General features: G+C 36.9%; 1 protein-coding gene across 2 annotated transcripts in view; it reads right to left on the bottom strand.

The window, feature by feature from the left end:
• The window catches only part of LOC139113344 (protein artichoke), a 138007-nt gene that overhangs the window by 9588 nt on the left and 108147 nt on the right, over positions 1-20272 (bottom strand). The gene's annotated exons all lie outside the window — the stretch shown is intronic.

Genomic DNA, 20272 nt, shown 5'->3' with positions numbered 1-20272 from the left:
GACGAACCTCCATTTTCAACGGAACAAGGTTGAATCCCGCGGGACTAGAAAGCCGACGGGTAACGTCTTTAAAAAAATATATATAAAAGAGAGAAGGGCAAAGAAAAAAAAAAAGTCAACCGAGTGTCGTTGGTCACTGGACTTCTGGTCCCGGTATCTCGTTCGAAAGATACCGATCCCGAAGATCAGCCGACCGACGGTCGTAATTTAATGCCCGCGGTAAATCACCGTGGCTCGGGGATGCTGTCACATACCCGCGTGACCCGTTACGATCGGAAAAATATGACCGGATTGGGTGGTTGCCAGATGGTGTCTTAAGACGGTGTCCGGGGTCGCGACGCGGGGTGGTTTGGGGGTCACGTGTGGCGACACGATCGAGAATACGAAGTGGTAAATGGGCGTCGATTTCCGTCGTGCTACATCGTGTACGGCACGTCATTCTTCGGATAACTTTGTTAGGGCTGTGCTTGCAGCCGGGGGTAACGTTAGGTCATTGGCTGCAGCGCCGGAGTAGAAAAATCAATATGCCCTCGCGACTCCTACGCCAGGGGATTTTATTTTTTAATCCGCTCGCGCTTATCGCAGTTTCTGCTTAGGCCCCTTTCCTCCTCCTTTACAACCCCCCGTCCTCCCCGAAAAATTCCATATCCCAGAGTGACCGTTTCAGACAATCTCTCGTTCGCATTCTCATTAATTTATTTGCTTTCCACGAGAGATACGCGAATCATTATTTCTTCTGGAATTAAGGCAGTTAATTAAATTTTATCCTAATTAGGTAACAAGCTAATTATGTAGTTTAAATTACACGGTTGGATTATATTAATCTGTATGTAGTTCTAGTAAAAAAGGAAATATATATATATATATACATATTTTATAATATAAAAAGAACAACGGTAAGCAAAAAAAAAAAGAAATAAAATTATGATAATCTGTAAACACATGTACATATAAAAGTAAAGTATATGCTCGATTTTAGTTGATAAAAATGGTTCAGTTTTGTTGAGCAGAAATAGACTGAAATTTAGTCATACGTTACATGAATCCTTAATTTATGTAAGCAAGAGATAAGAAAAGCACGAAATGAAATGCTTGTTGCCACTGCTTCGGAAGTAGGTGAGCTTATATACCATTATAAATTTCAAGAAGTACGCATATCTTTGTAATATATTGGATCGAATCGTAAGGCCGAACTTTGTCGTTTGCAGGCATGAAAGTTGTTCCGCGCTGTAACTTCCGGAAGCTTCACTCGTTGCTCTTGTTTCCGAACCGAGAAATCTTCCGTGTACTCGATGTTTTACTCCCGAAGGACTTGGCGCAATATTTGCATACCGTTACGTAATGCCATGGCATTCGGCAGGCTTGTAAATCTAGAAACGAATGCAATCACTTCCCTTCCGCGCCATACATCGAAAATATTTTTGTCAATATAATATAGTGAAAATTTTTGCTAGCTTTTTATTGCAACTTTATCAATTTCAAACAAAATCTTCGAAATGTGCAATCCAATTTCCTGTATTTTTGTTACATTTCACAAACGTTTATATTAAATTCATAAAGACATGTAATTTTCGCACACGAAAATTCAGTTTATGAAGGTTAAATACATCGCAATTGATATTAGTTTAAACATGATTATTTGATATTTGATTTCCTTCATTATATTGAGTCTGTCATAAATTAAATATTGATAATTATATTTAGGACAGTTAAATTTAAAGCGAGAAATATGAACGTAAGAAAGTAAATTAAAATAAAGATTAAATAAATTAAAAAGTACACGTTATAAAATATTCACAGATTGCCGATCTAACTCTTAATAAAATTAATTTATTACTATCATTATTAAATGATACAATATCCCTTGAAAAAAAAATTTTCTCGATTCAAATGTAAAGGTTCCTGACTTAAAAAAAAAGTTCAAGTACTTGACGTTTCGCTTGCGTGTCCGATGCTCTTTTCTACGAAAAAATTTTCAAAGTACATATGCCGGCTAGACATTTCTGTCGATGTCGTTTGTCGTTCATGTCGTACTCGCGCGCGATTAACCATCGAACGCCGTGAGCGTTTAGAAGCGAACGGCCGCGCCACCCGGAACCCGCGTTACGTTCGAACGGATTCTGCTTTCGGCGCGATACGCCGAGAGTCGATCGGCGTTTCCGAGAGTCGGCCTGACTCTCTGGTCGGAAACGTTCTGGTCCATTACCGCCGTAGCGAAATTGAATTTCCTCGGGATGGCGGCGCGGCTTGACGCCGCGCGCAAGCTCGGATTAAATCGTTGCGGCCGCCGAGCAAACCGCAGCCACTAATGAAGCGTACCGCGTTGAATTTAAAAGATTCTCCCATACCTTTTCCCCTGTCCTCCGCGTTGCGCGAGGTCAGAGAAAATTCCAGGAGGATTCGCGTCCTCGCGCGAAATTACAGTCATCCGGCGCTCTCTTTCTCTCTCCTTCATCTTTTCTCTTTTTTTTTTCCTTTCTTTGCTAGACGTGTTTTAAAAAGCGGGGTTGAAAAGTAGCATGGCTTGCGAAGGGTGAAGGTGAGCGCGCCGGGAGAGCACAGGGTGCAATGGATGTACCTGTGCATACGGTCACCCACCTTCTCTCACCTACTTGGGTAGGAGGGGTCGCCTAACGAGCTCTCCGACTACCGGAGTGCTTTGCAGTTGTTCACCTATTTAAATAAGAACCGCCGATGGTAATGAGAATGCAAATGGCGCGACACGCCCTACGCGAGCTTCGTCTCACACGCCATGGAATAATAAAAAGGTGAGCGTCGCGGTGAGGCGTGCATTTGTGTATACTACGAGCTTTTCAACCTCCAGAGATCGTACCACCGAAAGGATTGGGACCGAAACGACAGTCATGCCCGCGGCTGCTAGCGTTAGATTTGCCGTTGATTTTTCTCGCTCTCTGATCTATACCTCAGATCCGAGTTTTGGATTAAACCACTGAGATTGTGAATTTAATAAGACCGATCGAGAGTTGCAGATATAGATATACGCGGTTTCGTGCCGCGTGTCAAATGAAATTACCAAGCCGCGCATGTAAGCTGCGGCACGGTTTACGATTTCGATCGTAAAGAAACAATATCCCACCCGGTATCCGATAAACGCATCGGACTTTACGATCTCAGTTTCTCGAAAAGAAACTCTGAACTCTGGGACTACTCCGAGACGTTATTCGTAAAAAAATAAGAAACGCTTATTTGTAGACAGGACCGAATTTACGGTCAAGCTTGGCGCAATGACGGCGTAAAATATTTAAATGGTACCGTGAAAAACAACAAATTTTGTAAAAATGTCTCGCGCATTCGTGGTAGATATTACCTGAAAGCGAACTTTGATCTTTCACGGGAGGGGCTTTTTAAAGAGACGATTATGAGATGCTTCTCTCCGAGGTCGAGATCATTCCCTTTTTAATTTATTTGATGCATTATCTTCCATCAACTATTGTTTCTGCTTGAAATCTCTATTCAGTTGTGCCTTTTGTGACGCTAGATTTCATTACTTTTTTTTTTGTAAGAAAAATAATTTTAATTTTACGATTAATTTTTTATGTAAACGTGACTAATTATAAAATATGTCTAATGAGCTTCTTTTTTTTTAATTAATTTTATTAATCAGATAATAAACGAATAACGCATTAAAACGCGGAATTGTGGAATTGTGTTCACGTTGCCACCGCGAGAATTATCTTGATAAAGGCGACCTGGCATTGGTGCATGACGTCAAAGCAAAATCCTTGCTTTATGAGTTCTAGAGCCATCGTGTCGTCGAGATCGTTTAATAACTTGTTCTTCACCGCGTTCTGTTCCTCCTCGTATCGCGGCAATATCGCGCAATTTCTGCCCGGAAGTAAAACGCTTTCTTTCCACGAGTTTACCGGCTTTAATCATACCTGTGTATCGGACACGCCTTCGTAATCCGTGCGATGGAAAATTCCTTTGAAATGACCAACATTAAGTCCCCTAATTTATCGATCGGTCATTAAAAATTGAGCTTGGAGTCGTAGGGAAGATGCCGACCTACTTACGTGCCTCACATAAACCCACGTTTTATCCCAAGATCGCGTTACGAATTGCTGTAGCGCAAAAACTATTACCGAAAATCTCCGGCAAAGTTTTATTGAGCAGCTTTAACGGCTAAGTTCTCTTAAGTGCACGATGTATTAACGTCAATTGATTTTCCCTTTCAGAACAATTATCTATGTATAAATCACTTTCGAAAGAAAAAAAAAAAAAAAAAAATATTGTATTAGTCTAAATTATGTTATATCGATTGTAAAATAAAAACTATTTCGAAAACACGTTGACCTTTACGTAAATTCTATTTAAAAACGCTCAACCCACGTAACATTGTAATACAGAATGACATTTTCTTCGGCATTTCTGCCAATAAGAGACGTACTTTATTTTTCGCTGGAAAATTGTGTTGTCTCGTGAAACGGAAAAGCAAATCTACGTAAAAATTCTATTAAGTCGAATACGCGATACGTCGTATCAGTATCCGTATTATCTTATGCGGAATCAGATAGTTTTACTTTTACAAATGAATGCGAATCTTATCTCTGCCAATTGCAAACATACTTATATGTTATTATTTTTCTTATCTGTGACGTAGCAATAAGACTTTTATGCAAAAATAATTCTCTCTGCAGCGATACGTAAAAAAATTAAAAAAAAATAAAAAATTAATACGCGGAATAATATTATCCATAGATGATTAACTATCGATTTTCATTATTATTGGATATTTAATGTATGGGCTCACGGTTAAAACATCTCGTGTTCTTTGAAAGCTGTTGATTTAACTACTTTCCCCGTGAATATTAAAAATTATGCAAGTCGCGAAATATATACTCCACGATAATTCTCTTTTTCAATCAAATTTCTAAGTTGATCTCCCCGTTAAACCGCATTCCTCAATTAAGAGATTTTCCGTGAGAATTTCCAGGGTAATTTATTTCAAGTAGAAAATATAAACGACGTCGAGAATAATCCATCACAAGGAATTCGCGGCTAAGTAAGAGCTAAAGTTTTGGTCCTTACTCGGATGATAGATCCGCCGTTCGCCGTCGCTCGTCGCGCTGCTTCGCGGAAGAGGAAATTGCGTCCTATAATCAATTTAAATGCCTCGAGTGCATCGCAATATGTTCGCAAAAAAGCTTCGCGAAGAAGCTACCGGGACAATTGGCTTGCATCGATCTTTCCACGTGACGAAAGATTGAAAATCAGGCGAACTTCCTCGAGTCCGGTCACGGATATGGTGGATGGACCTCTAGTGGGAAACAAAGGCTTGGAGAGCGTTAAATCGCGACACGTCGTAATCCGTTACGAGCTACTGGCTTTAAGGCGTGCAGACCTGCTTAGAGTACAAAACAGCGAGTATAAAATATCGCCGAGCGGTAGTCTCGGATAAGCTTTTTTCCCCGTTGGCGGCGTGTAAGACGTTACGCTGCCGCGACGCGTGAGACCGAGGAAAGTTACATGCGTTCTCAAAGGAAATTTAACCTTGTTGATCCAGCAAAAAAGTTCTCAGCGGCGCAATTAGTACGAACCGCGCGAAAACAACTCGAAAAGCATCCCGACTGCGGATAAGATTTCATTAGCTGTACTTAGCGGTTTTAAGAGCTAATTACCGTAGGGATTAGAAGAACTTTTCTTACACGGAACATGTGAAAATCAAATATTTGAATAAATTCTTAGATATTTAGAATGAAGAAAAATGTTATACAGTATTGAAGTCAGTCTAATATGTGAATACGATACTTTAATTATTTATTTCTTTTAGATTTCTACTTGTTTTCGATTATACTTTACGTCATTTAATTTCCTTTTTCCTCATAAAATCGTATTTGCACACACAAAAGAGCGAATCCTTGGCTGGGAAATGGTTAGTTGCAATATGTTTTCACGCATTTTTATGCGTAACTGAAGCTAAAAATGCAAATACGGAAAAGGTATAAACTTACATCTCTGGCTTCGGTGAAATGCTAACGGGAAAATTTAAATCAGCATTTTACGTCACATGCTTTTTCTTCAGTATAAACGTCATGCAATGTCGTGTTGGCTTCTTGAAATAGTCCGCGAGGAATACGTAAATAACACCTTCGGAATTTATATTCATGAAATAAAGTAACAGTTTCAAATATGGGGCACAAGTACTAAATCATTGCGCGTAAAAAGAGAGAATAATTTTTCACGCATTTCCCTATGCATTATAATTTTAACAAAATATTTATATAATATTCCGTATAGTGCAAAATAAATTATATTAAATACATTATTATTCGGACATGTTAATTAGCTTAATTTATTATATGCATAGGTTTACCTCTGTCGTTTTTTTAAGAAGTTGCGGTATAAAGGATAATTTTAGAATTGCAACAAGAAAAATAATATTTTGTAACATTGCGCCCAACTAAAATAAATTGCAGAACATTCTTTCACGTTGCTTACAAGAATTACATCTTTATTTTTACATCGAAATAACGGATGAGTTCATGTCCGAGCAAGACAAACGAGTACATGTTGAAAATAAAAAAAAAAAAAAAAAAAACCCAGATACCTCGTCTATAAATGTTGAACGTATATTTTATAAGAGAATATTTTCGGAAGAAAAAACGTATCTAAAGCGCATAAAATTTGATATTGTAATTATTGAAATATACGTGACACATACATGTGTCAAACATTAATCAAGTGCAATTATCTAACCACCTTATCTCTTTCCTCATCAAGCTTCATTATATCTGTAATTGTAAATAATTTATTTAAAAAATTAAAAAATATAAAAGAATGAATTATTTCAAATGTAAATAAAAGACGCGTCACAATTTTAGAGATATCTGATTTATAGTATAAAATTTATACTAAAGAAAGCAAAGTCATGTGTTTTAAACAACGTGAGAGATAGCTCAGAGATTACACCGTTATACGATTATTCCATCGTATGATTGCGCACAAAAAAAACCTCTATATCTTGTAGTACCAAGCTGCCGTATCACCACCCATTAAGGCTCGACATTACGGATAATGAACATACGAAAGCGTTTATCTAACTGCTGATACGCTGCTCCAATACGCTGTAGGTGTTTACGTACATTTAATCGTTATACATAAAACTGTACTCAAAATATATTGCTGATTTCACGTAAAAATTAAATTAATAAACTCCTTCTATTTTTATGTGTGAGAAGTCGAAATAAAAAATTTAAAAACCGAGTAAGAGAGGTCGTTTTCTTGTTTGATTGTATCGCGATTTCAAATTTTCTACATTTCGTCTATTATCAGAGATGTAAATTCATTCATAATATATATTCGCATAATAATTATGTGAACAATATGCAATTCTATGAAGTTCCTACTTTAATCGGGGCTAAGCTGCATTAATAATATTAAATCCTTTTAATAATGAGACACGTATTATGACTTTTCCAGCGCGACCGCAATGCTATTCCCATATTGAATATTAATTATCATATCACACAGTTGTCACTTATTTGTAGGCGACGTGTATATTTTGGCCAATGATAAATATAATGGCATAGCACTGTCACATTAATATACATATAACGTATATATCGCGCAAACTAAAATTCGCTATTTCTAAACTTCATTTCCTGACGCAATCCATCATTCATGGAGCGATTCATTAAGCAAGTTAAATATGCAAATATGTGGTTGACTTTGCAGCAAATTGCAGCGGCATCATTTCGCCTCATATTCGTCAGATGCGGTAATTAAATGTGTAATCAAACGCGGTCATCTTCGAGATTATCTGCATGTTTAATGGCGCGTATTTTCCCATGCGCAGGAAATGAAAACGTGTCCGTTGACCGAGGGAAGGATAGAAGTTAAATCGAGAACACCTCGTGCGCTATGCGGCCCAAAGGATACTAGATGAAGTCTTATTACGAGTTGACTTCCGTATTTATCGTCAGATAAACGTCACTGGGTAAGCAAATTTCGGTTTAAGGGAACAAATCTAGTTGTCCGGTGCGAATCTCGCGATTCCGATTAAGGTACGAGTACGAAAATTCAAGCGGGGATTTCGACTCGGTCTACTTGTAAAAGCAGAAACGACATCTGGTTCTCCTTCGCAAATGCAAGACGAAGTTGCAATCTCGATGGATTACATACAGTCCACTGCTATTTTACAATGCGGCTGAGAGGTGAGCGCGTGAAAGAACACTACCACAATTCTTTAAGTTTCTAAGGTAGGGTGAACCCTTTTGATCTTTATCCTTCGCGTTTTGAAAATAAATTTCATGCCATTCGCACAACCGAGTCGCATATTCTCGCGCGATTTTCTTCGCTAATCGACGACGTTGGCCGCAAGCGATTAAAACTGTGATCATCGTTGCTAACGTGAGCTCATAACACGGATATAAAGTTATCGCAGTGATAATAAGGCGTCGACGTGTAGGCGGTGAGAAACTCTCGCGGAATGGCTCGAGGCGTTATATTAAGACGCGTTAATGTGGAAACAAACGCAAGAGCTCCGTTCTCGACGTGCCGTCGAGATATTTCGGAACTTTTGCCTTTGTGCCGGGGAAATTTAGCTTTAGCGCGGAAAAAGGACCGACTTTCCGCCAACGGTTGCGTTAAAAGACCATTATACAATGATATCTTTCTTAAGAATCAGAACGTAATTCTTTTAAAAATAAGAAATTATAAATATCTTAATTTTTATGCATTATAGACGAATATTAATAACCACAACGCTAAAAACATTCTCCAGATATAAATATTCCCGACGAAAAATAATAAAAAAAAAAAACTTAATTGTTATTTAATAATTAGCTAGCCAATCCGTGATTTATCTCGTGACTTTCTAGCTGAATTATTCAGCACGGAACCAGAGATGTAACGCTAAAAAATTGTCTGGGTACTAGACAATTATTGCCGGCTAATAACGAGCTAGAAAATCTAGATATCTAAACGTTTTTTCCGCCGCGTACGAGTCTTCTGCGCGACTTGACCTACCTAACGCGCGCTCGACTCCCGAATCCGTCGGACCGGCTGGGTCCCGCCGCCCGCCGCCCGCGCGTCCCTCGCCCATCCGCCCGCGCGGCCTTCACCATGTTATGCAACCGACGTAAACACGTGCACGTGCCCGCGTGGCGCCGCGGTGTCTGGCGGGCCCAGCGGTCAGTGAACTCGGAAGTCGAGCGCGCATTAGCATAAGTTAATACGCGCCGTAGGAGTACGCGGCAAAAAGCGTTTAGATATCTATTGTTTTTTAGATCGTTATTAGTCAGTAATAATTGTCTCGCTGCATGGCCTGCGCTGGACAAGTGATTAAACGGATGCTAACAGATTTTTTTTCTTTTTAACGCACGACCTTATTCCATTCTCGAATTTTTTAAAAATACTAATTAATTATTTTAACGCTGCTGTACGTATCCGTACCATACGGAGGATTTTTAAAACAATCCACTTTCATTGCCGGGAACGAGCGCTATCTCAACAGCTTAATAAGAGTAAAAATCCAAAGTTAAGAATCACGTTACCTCTTTTCATTCATTTGCCTGCACATAGGAGTGATTCGATAATTCTACTGCTCCGTCGTTAGTGTAAAAATTACGCTGCCCGGAAAACTTTATAATCCAATCGAAAAGTTTTACGTTGATGTAATAACCGTGCTTCAGTGACGAAAAAAAGAAGAGGGCAGGCACTTTTTATAAGAACCCGAACGACGTCGATAACTACACCGGTAGTTTTTATCTTGAAGGAAACTTCGCCACGAGTACGAGTTGTCGCGATCGTAACGCGATATTTGAGGAAAATTGTAAAATAAATTAAAATCATTTCCATAGACGTGGTTTCAAATTGCTCGCCCGTGTAAATTAATAAACTGCGCCTGTGGAAAATTTCAGATATTAACTCGGCGCATTACACATTATTTGCACATTATAATCTTCGAATTCTCTGATTCGCGTTAATCAGAAATTAATTATCTATTGAATGAAGAAGGAATTGGTTTGGAATTATTTGTTATTGGATTTATTTATGTACGGTCTCGCTGGTAAATATATCCCTGTTTTATTTCTTGCGCCGGGAATACAATTATTTTCTCTCAAATCATACTACGGTAATATTGTATAAAAGTATTTAATTGGACGATTAATTTAATCTAATGATGAACAAATTGGGGGATTACTAATTTATCGCATTACGCGTAGTAAATTGAATTAGTTATATTAAATTGCGTTTCCCATTAAATTTGTGCGTGAGCGATATGTAGAGTAGCACTGCTGTTGTATTTTCTCATCGGTGAGATGAGATGAGACACGATAATGTCGCTTGAAAATTCGCCGAAGAAAGGCGGTAATCTACAGCGTTTTACGTCGTCCGAGATGATAGAACCTCGATGAAAACACGTTATCGCGGAGGAAATCGGGCGATCTCGGGTTAGAGTTTACGGGGTGTGCATGTTAAAGCAACGGTGGCTGTATGCAACGCTTCATTGGGTTCTTCCGACTCTTGTTCCGAGTTGGGGTTAAAGGCCAGCCACTCGGTACCGTCCGTAGTATCACAGACTCGGCCTTGAGTAAATTTTTTTTTTTTTTTTTTTTTTCTGAAAGACTTTCCGTCGGGTATGACGCGAAATAAGTAGCTCCACTGATTACTAGCGAAAGAACAGCTAAAGAACAATCGACAACGGAGCAGTCTAGAGTCTGTATTTATCGCAACCTAAATCTGAAATAGAGGCGAATTTTCGCGACAGCTGGAACGGGATTTTTTTTTTTTCCCCTCTTTTTCTTATCGATATTGCCGACGCGCGGGGAGTACGAGTTGAGCGAGGTCTGTGTTTTGAATTGGTCAGAGTGCTCTTTCCCTTGCGCAAACAAATGAATTCACGTGCGGGTGGGCGAAAAAGAAAAAGGATGATGTAACTTCGACTCAATTTACCGCCGTTCAGAAGCGAGGCGGCTGGATTTTCATTTTCGCTGCGACCCTTTCGATGTAGGTATCTGTTAAATGGCAGGACCGGGATTAATTACTTTTCCCTTTGCTGGCGTGCTCTTGACGCCTCGTCGAAGTGAAAATCTACGTTGGTTGTCCATTTCGTTACTTTGATTTTATTTTTTAAACTCATAACTTTTCGATCTGATAAAATTTTTTTTGTAAATAAAATATTGACAACGTACTTTTTTTCATATTAAAATAATATAAAATATTTTTCAATAAAATGTAATATTTCTGTTTTTTCCATTTTTTTTTTTTTTTGATTATTAAAATAGTTTATTAATTTCAATAAGTTAATTTATTACGAATAACTTATTCATAGCGATTACTACTTGTGAACATATTTATGTTACATAAAATTTCTCTGCGAAAATGATATTTTTCTCTTACAAATTAATTTTCTTCATAAATGTTTTATGTCAGCAAACATCGATAATATCAGCCCTAGAATTGGCTTATATTTCAGACAGGATCGTGAATATATAGCCGATTAACTTGTTAACGATGTACGCTTCTTGCTCGTGAAAGCGTTCGATGGAGAATATTACCGGTATTAATTTCCATCGGCGTAATAAGTGTAATTTAGGTGGCTGACGGCTAATGGTTAAATAAGATAATCCCGACGTTTAGCTTCAATTCGTTTGTTTTTACTCTTAATTGTGGCGAATCCACGGTAATGCATAAAAGTGATTCGACAATTCAAGTTTATGGTAAACACTCTCGCTGTAGCAACACCACGAAGCAGATATATCTCTTTCTTTTTTTTTACTTATCAAAAGATCTTGTTTTAAATAATATTAAATAAATCTAACTATTTGTGATTAATTTTCTTTTATTTTATTTTTTACCTATTTTTATTTTATAGCCACGACACGCGAGTATCGGCCGGAGATATCACATATTTGCACTCGTTTTTAGGTTGATCGGAAAATTTTACGATCTTCTCGCGCAAATCTACTGTGTAATGATGATGAGCCGCAGTTAATCGCGGAATATATCATGCGCTATTGCGCCGCTCGTATTTCACGCTCGCTACCGGAAAATGTCAGAAACATAGTGAGAACGTAAGAGGCGGACTTGGGCGGTATTTTAGCCTCTTTGGGAATTGGAAATTCGTATATCGGAATTGGCCTTTTTCCCTCGCACCGTAACTCAGTCGAGGTTTCTAATTTCAAACGGAGAAGCAGATTGGTTAATCCCCTGGCGGACGGGCATACTTCGCGTTATTATTTATTTGGTAGCGCAGCTTTCTTGACCGATAAAACGATCGGGAAAAATATGTGAAACTGGCGCCCGCACGTGCAGATCGAACAAGCGAATAAACAGAAATGCCACGACGGTCGGGAAATATATGACTTTGCTCTAAAAGAATTTACGTTTCACATTACCATCGCGCGAATGAACTTTGTAGCCTTTATACGAGAAAATCTTTATATACGTATCTCTAATACATAAGTATGTATTTAATTAAAAAATCTTTTTAACTTCTCTAGGCATCCGCTAACTCTCTTTTTTTTTCACGGATGCACGATGGAATAGAAATTAAATTATAAAATACATAAAATAAGACTTAATTGGATCTCAAAGAGTTTTCGAAGTCAATACTGTTTATCATTTATTCGAGAAGAGATGAGAGAAAGCACTCAGTAAATTGATCCGCTTAGAAACGCGGTACCACTGCGTCCGATGTACGAATTACGTATGGACTGGTTGATGGGATGTACTAAGGTATCCATCAGCTTTACGACGTCTGAAACGTCGTTCGCCTTCTCGTCACGTAAGCCTCGATACAGGAGCGAAATAAGTTATCGCTGGACGTGGAACGGCCGCATGACAGCGCCGGCGGTTACGGTAAAACCAACAATCCGCTATCAATGCCATATGTTTCCGCGGAGAATGCAAATTTTGCTACGCGTGCACGACGTCGCGGAGATACGCACCCGACGTCGCGACGGTAAAGAGTGCACCCGCGGTCGCGCCATAGGCTTTGATTTATATGCGAGCCACGGGAGCACCGTGCGCTCTATGATTTATACGTGCCGCGACGCTGGAAAGTGGCGAAGTCGGGGAAATTGCGGGGAAGAACGCTTTTCCCGGCGGGACGCGGTCCGACGGTACGGATCGATTAATTAATTAATTCAACCGGAGGAGCACGAGCTATCTCTCACGACGTCGACAGGGACGTTATATCCTTAGAAAGGATTAGAGTGCCCGTTGATGCCGCGTTATAACGTTCTTCGAACTCTGTCAAACGTATCGAATAAGTTATTTCGAAAAGTCGAATAATTTTTCATAATAATTAAATATGAAAGTATCACGTTAAAAGTTATTTAATTTTGATACGGTAATTTTTGTATATACTGCAATAATTTAAAGAATATTTTTAAAAATAATATAAAATATACGTTCAACGAAAGAGATGGTCAGAAATACGTTTTAAAGTTTAAAGTTTTATAAAGCTCACAAAATTTATCAGATTTTCGAACGATAAAAAAGTCATATAAGAAAATCTATATGCACCGTAATTGATATTATAAATTCTTTTAATTTATTACTTGATGACATTTGAAAATTCCTTATCTCACACAAAAAATAAAATTTAAGAGAAAATGAGAAAAATGGTAAGTTATTCTTCAACTTCAAAAATGTTTAACCTAAAAACTTTTATTATTTAAAAAGAATACCGTTTGTATTTTTATCATAGTTTGATATTTGTGTCGAAAGATCGAGTTCCACTTTTATTATATTAATTATTTGAAGTACTGAACGTGACGTTTCATTATTGTAGTGTATACCAAGTAATACAATAGAAATATTATTTTTAGAAAAAAAAATATGTCATACATATCGGATAATGGAACAATCTCTAATTAATATCTGTTATTTTATAAAATAATCCAAAGAATGCATCACAGAGAAAACGTTACTTTGAAATACTGCGAAAATAATATTTTGTATATTCACGAAATATTTAATCAAAATTTTATCAGTAAGGTACTTATCAAAGGGTTTTTTTTTTCTTTTTACTGCAAATAAAATAATCTGCATAATAGTTAAAGATGCAACACATAGTGTTAAGCTCAACGTATTTGCGGTACGTGGCTTCTTAAATTCGAACATTAGTAGACATTTGTAATTTAAAATAGATTTTAGAGGAATTCGTATCTCGAATTGTGCAGTGTTGAAACAATTTGACTGTGATAAGTATTCCACCGAGTGGCGGTAATTGACGTAAAATGACTTGGATGAGCGTAACTCGATTATTTAAGTGGAGAGTGAAAAATTGCAGCCGCTTAGTTAATGGTGAACTTAATTGGTAGCTATTAAACGATCAATCCGATGGTAGCCGGTATTGCGGATTCCGTGCGAGAGTTGAATGTCGTAATTCCTCGGCATATCGAATCGCGCATGACGCGCTGGGTATCGACGAATCAATCTTAGCGTTGTAACTTAGGTATTGTAAATGCTAGTAGTTTGATTGTGCCTCTTTTAGTCATTGTACATATGCACTTTACGCACGGCACGTGCACGATGCGCCATTGTTACTGCTCAACGTCGCTTCAGCGAGCGAACAATGGTCCCGTTAAAGCTGATGTTCGTTTCCCACTAATTACGGATTGCATTAATGCCGGTGCTAAAACAATTCGCCAAATTCTGACACTTTAAATTCTACCGCGAGGTACGCGCGAATATTGTTTCGCAATACAATCGCATACAGGCTTTGTCTCTGAGCTTGTTTTCGTTCGAACACAATCGATGGATAGTGATTTGTAAAAATATTATTTTCCGCCAAAAACATCACGGGAAAAATCCACAAAATTCTCCCGAGGTATAGCGCAACACGTTTCTAAATTTTCTTCGTATCGAACATTTGCGCGAAACTCGTGGAAGTTGGAGAATCAACCTGAAATCTTTTCGAGGTGTTGTTATTAACGTGGAAATAAAATGATTTCGAAAATAGTGTCTCATCTGAGTCGTTCAAATCTTTTCAGCGTTACTATCTCATCGATCGTGTCCATGGAAAAACGGGATTTCTTTTTTTTTTTTTTTTTTCCTACAGCTCCGACGAGCGAAAAACTCTTTTAATTTTGTTCCCCATCTCTCGAAAACTTTCTGTATCCGCTGTTGTACACTCGGCACGTTCGTCACTTGAATCCGTTGAAATTGAACTCTCGCGAATTCCCAGATGTTGACGTTGTCATACAATGACTCTTACGGTAACCCTCATAGAGATGTTATCGCGAGCCAAGTGGTTTCGTACCGTCGTTTAGTTAATATTCGAATCGTCTTGCTATCGTATTTAATATAAAGTTTCGCGTATCTGTCACAAGACAAATAACGTTTATATACATTCCATTTTCTTGGCACAGTAAAAACCGGCTTTTACGCGATTTCTATGATTCATATTAAAAAAAAAATGTTATTAATTTAATGCGTCATCTATTGACACTTGATTTATATAAATCAAATCTAAATCTAAAGCGAATCTTTTTGGTTTATTAAATTTTTCAACTACACGCTTATATACAAATTCGATAAGAAATTTCTTTCCCGAGTATTTTTCACCTAGTACAGAATAGAACGTACGTTATAAATCATTTCTATGTAAGCTAACTTGCGAAAATGATAATACCAAGGATTTAGCAACGTATAATCATGCGACTCTGTGAATTACGGCCAGCAGCGAACTATCTAAAGTAACTCCGTAAACACCTTAACTACCGTAATCCAAAATTATTGGAGGCATTATCAAGCGTAAGTGCTTCTTTTGAGAATATTGCGGTATTATTTTTTGAAATATAAATTATTCCTACTTTAAGAATAATTAAAGCTATCGATTTGTTTTTCCCGACTCGAATAATGTTAAAGAAAATAACGTTTTCTGCCAATTGGTGGTCACGGTAATTGCGCGCGCCATGTAGCATTTTCCCTGCGCGTTGCATTAATGATGCGGTCGAGTAAAATAATGATTATTGCAAAGCGGATAGTGCGGTCGTCGAGCGTACGTAAACGGAAAATACGCGAGTGTTTTAACAGTTTTTAACCGTTAAGTCTAACAGATACTCACACGCGCGTTTAGAACACCTTCGATCTCCATGTACGCGCACATATTTTTTGAAAAGCCACTCGGAACGTGATTTAAGAAGAGATAAAAATACATTTCGCTCTTTTCGTACCGTTATATAAGCGGTTTACCGAAAGAAGGAAAAACTGTTATGACATTTTCACATTTTCTTTACCGGCATTTTTACTTGTACGATCAGTTTTTATTTATAGCAATCTGCCGGACGCGTGTAAAGATTTCCCGGCTACTTTTATCGTCGTCAACGCGCACGCAAGAAGCAAAAAAAAGAAAAAAGAAAAAAAAAAGATTCGAGACATTCTGCTCGCGGTATTAGCGAAATTAGATTTTTGTCCGCGTTCTGTTACACGCTGGAGATCGCTACGCTTTTATTGGAAATTATTTGGTGGCCGCGGCGTGAGCGCGGTAAATCATGCGATTCTGGCATTTAAATAATGCAATTTCCGGGTATTACTTGGGCTTAAAGTCGGCCGCGAGTAATCCCGCGTACGAGCAAAATCATACCGTATAGAAACGATACACGCGAAACGAAACGGATGTCAGCATTTTCGCGATTTTTGCATCTGTCTATCTCTTTTCATAATGCGCTAAAATGGGATTATGCCGTATTATCAATTCCTTGTTCAAGCGGGGAAATGCAAACGTTCGCGCATAGCGAGCGGGATTTTTTTTTTTTTTTAATTCTGCTTTGTGCATAGTGTCCTTTAGTACTTTCGCCTGCGTTTCTTCCACACTGCACCGTAATCGCATTATTTTTAAGCGTTTTTTCCATCTGCGGCGATATTAATAAAGGGTGCACGGCTATTCCATTAGTTGTCAAACGAGTCTGCTTCAAAGGACGTCGCGATATTAAATGTAATTTACCAAAATTATCGAAAATGTATTTCCGCACGCGCGGAATATTTTATATCTGTATAAAACTTTTGATACTGTAATATTTAATATGGTAAGTAGATAATATTTTTTGGTCTTTCAACGTGCTAGTTTAAATTGCGAAAACTTTATAAGAACTACGAAACTTTATTCGAAACGTCGCTAATATACGTGACCCGCGCGGAGGTTTAAAATATTGTAGTCATTAAAACTATTCTCCAGGTATTGTTGTACCGCGGCAGAGTCTTAGGGCTTTCTCTACGATTCTTCGGCAGATTCAAAATCGCTACAATTTGCATATCGTCGCCGCATTTTCGCACGTTACTTCCGGTTCCGCGGGCAAACATCGCTGCACTTTACTGCAGTTCGCTACACTTCATCCATAACGACGCATTCGTTTCGCCGAGGAAAGTGTCCGACGGCTTTGCATAACCGAACTTTGCGCACTATCATACTTTTCGCTCGAGCGAAGCTCGCGCATTGTTTAAGTGACGTACGAAAAGTTATCAATGTTACGAATTAAAAAAATATGACGTTTAAAATTAGTTAAATTATTAGTCAAGATTTTAACGTGCCGTATTAAATAATAATTGAAGAACTAATTAGAAATGGAGCGGCTGCGTGATATGTGCAAAAATAAAATATATGTGTATACTCTTATACATATATTCTGTAACTTTTGGAATTAAAACTAGGCCATTTAAAAAGTTACAAAAGCACGCGTATATGTGTCACATGCACACACAAAAAATATTTTATGGATAAGATCGGCTTAAATGTTACGTGGCTTTTTCATAAACCTACTGCTGGAACTATGCAAATTTCAACGACATTGTGAGCTTCGTGCGTTTCGTGTGGTCATACGTTTTTTTCTTTTCTTTTTCTTTTTTTTTTTGTAGCGCCTATGTACCTTTAAATATATTCAAGTATTGCGACAGAATTAGGGCGTTAGTTGGTGCAACGCTTTAATGTAAAAATGGAAATTTTAACCATGATGAATATGTACTAGATTATACATAAGCATTGCTCGAAAATGTCTAAGAAAAGAAATTTAATTAGAGTGTAGAAATATATCATTTTGTAATATACTATAATCTCAAAATAAATTAATGACTGTGAGAAATATGTAACTTTAGAAAGTCAATACATTTGTCAATTATAAATATCATAGAATTACTTCTCTTAAAATAGGAATAAAAGTATCCAGTTATTAAAAGCATTATTAAATATACAAAACCAAGGAAATAATTTTTGAATGTATTATATTTCACTATCCATTATCGTCTATTAATCATTCTCTGAATAAAATATTAAGCAAGCGCGTTTCATTATTTATCTCATAATCATGAAACGTAAAAAAGTGCATTATGTCTCATAAAGTCTAATTAAAGCCACTCTACTAGTAAATGCTAGTCTCAGCGTAAAGAGACAGTCGATCAGATTATGGGCTATACTTTAAGCACCGTCTAAGCAGTAATTTAGCTCCACCACTTTAAGTTTCATCAAGCAGAAGAAGTGTAATCAGATTTTAACTCGTGCATCTTACCAGCTATAAGAACCATTTAAAATTACATTTTCTTTTCGACGAAAAGCCACAGCTATAGTGCACGTTAATTAACGTGAGATACGATGGGAAAAATAAATTTTGTTTTTATCACGATTTACTTGTTAGTACAACTTCTCGCGGCAGATATTATTACTTATGCAATTAAACGCTTGATAAACAAAATAAAGTTCAAGCTGGCATTTATTGTATTTTTGAATCAAATATGTGCGACATAAATTTTAATTTTACACGTGCGCAAGCAAAGTTGTTATGAATTACGTACATATTAAATTAAACCGTATGAAAATATATTTTTGTTTTCGTTCGTGGGACATAATCATATTTTTCGCCGAGCATAATTGCAAATACATCATCCGTAATATTATCTACATACTCGTAAAAGACTGCGCGGAAATAAGAATGCATACCCTCCCCATTTCTTCCCGCTGTCAAAGTTTAATAAGTGGAATTCAATATAAGTTGAATTTAAAAGTTGAATGAGCTTCTAATGCTTATGATCGTTTTATTCCTATTCTGTCAGAAGGGCAGAATTCTTTCCGTCCAATCAATCTTAAAGAGATTAACCCCTAGAAAAACTTCTTGCCATTTCCTCGAGGTAATATCCGGTTAAGTCACCGCAGTTGTTAATTACAACGACTTCCAGTTATCAGTTTCTCAACATGCCATCAATTTCAGTCACGACATGTTTATCCCGATGTTAGAGAACATTTCAGCGGCAGCAACAGCAATTCAAAGGCTTACGTTTTTAATATCATTTCAATATTATTATTAAAATATTATAATACTTGTCTTTTTTTTTCTCCGTTTCAATAAAAAAATTAATTAGCAAAAATTTACTTTATAATTTGTTATATATTTATTTTTGCTCTAATCTTTATATAAAATTTTTTACTTATACTTTGTAATTTGTATAATATTTGAAAAATAGAGTATCAATTTCTCTCGAGAGATCAATTAAACATAAATTCGACAACATGTTTCTGCGTATCTGACAATATCACGATCTACCTATATGCTTTGTGCCTGTGAACCGACGTGCTTCTGCAATAATGTGTATGTACTGGAACCACCTGAATGCTTGCGTATTAATGGAATGTGAACCATTCGGTAACAAGTAGATACATAGTGTTATGCCACATTGTTTATATAACATAATATCGACAAGTAAAATATTGAAATCAAGAAAATACGATGTTTAATTAATATTTAATTAATAAAACACATCCTTTTATGAGTGAAACGCTACGCCATATTCATTATGAAAATTAAATAAAATTCTTCTCAGAATAAATTATACCTCTTTTTAATTAAGTCGGCATTACATTACGATAAGTGCAAATATTTAAGAAAATTCTAAGACATGTAGATATAAAAGAGACTCAATAAATTTAAGAGAACAAATTTAATTGAAATTCTATATTAATTAGTGACAGTACACATTATTCTAGCTGCTATATGTATTCTCTAATTCATTAAGCAATTATTATAATATTTATTAATTTTTTCATTAATATTATTCATAAAGACATTTTTATTAAATTGTAAAACATATTTCTCCAAAGTCGATCTGTATTAATTAGATAATAAATTACACAGTATCGATTAATTTCTTTTCTTACTTTTTGATTATTTAAACTGTTAACTTTTCGTATCATAAATTCATAAGTGAAAATTTGATCAAACTATGACTGTTTAGTTAACGAGTAAATGTGTGATATCAGTAAACACTTGATAAAATAACTTATTGCTGATATTCAGCACTAAATAGTTATGGA

The sequence above is a fragment of the Cardiocondyla obscurior genome, linkage group LG02, assembly GCF_019399895.1.
Source record: "Cardiocondyla obscurior isolate alpha-2009 linkage group LG02, Cobs3.1, whole genome shotgun sequence".
NCBI classification, from domain to species: Eukaryota; Metazoa; Arthropoda; class Insecta; order Hymenoptera; family Formicidae; genus Cardiocondyla; species Cardiocondyla obscurior.
The sequence above is the reverse complement of the archived record's forward strand: the minus strand, read 5'-3'. Positions and strand labels throughout refer to the sequence as shown.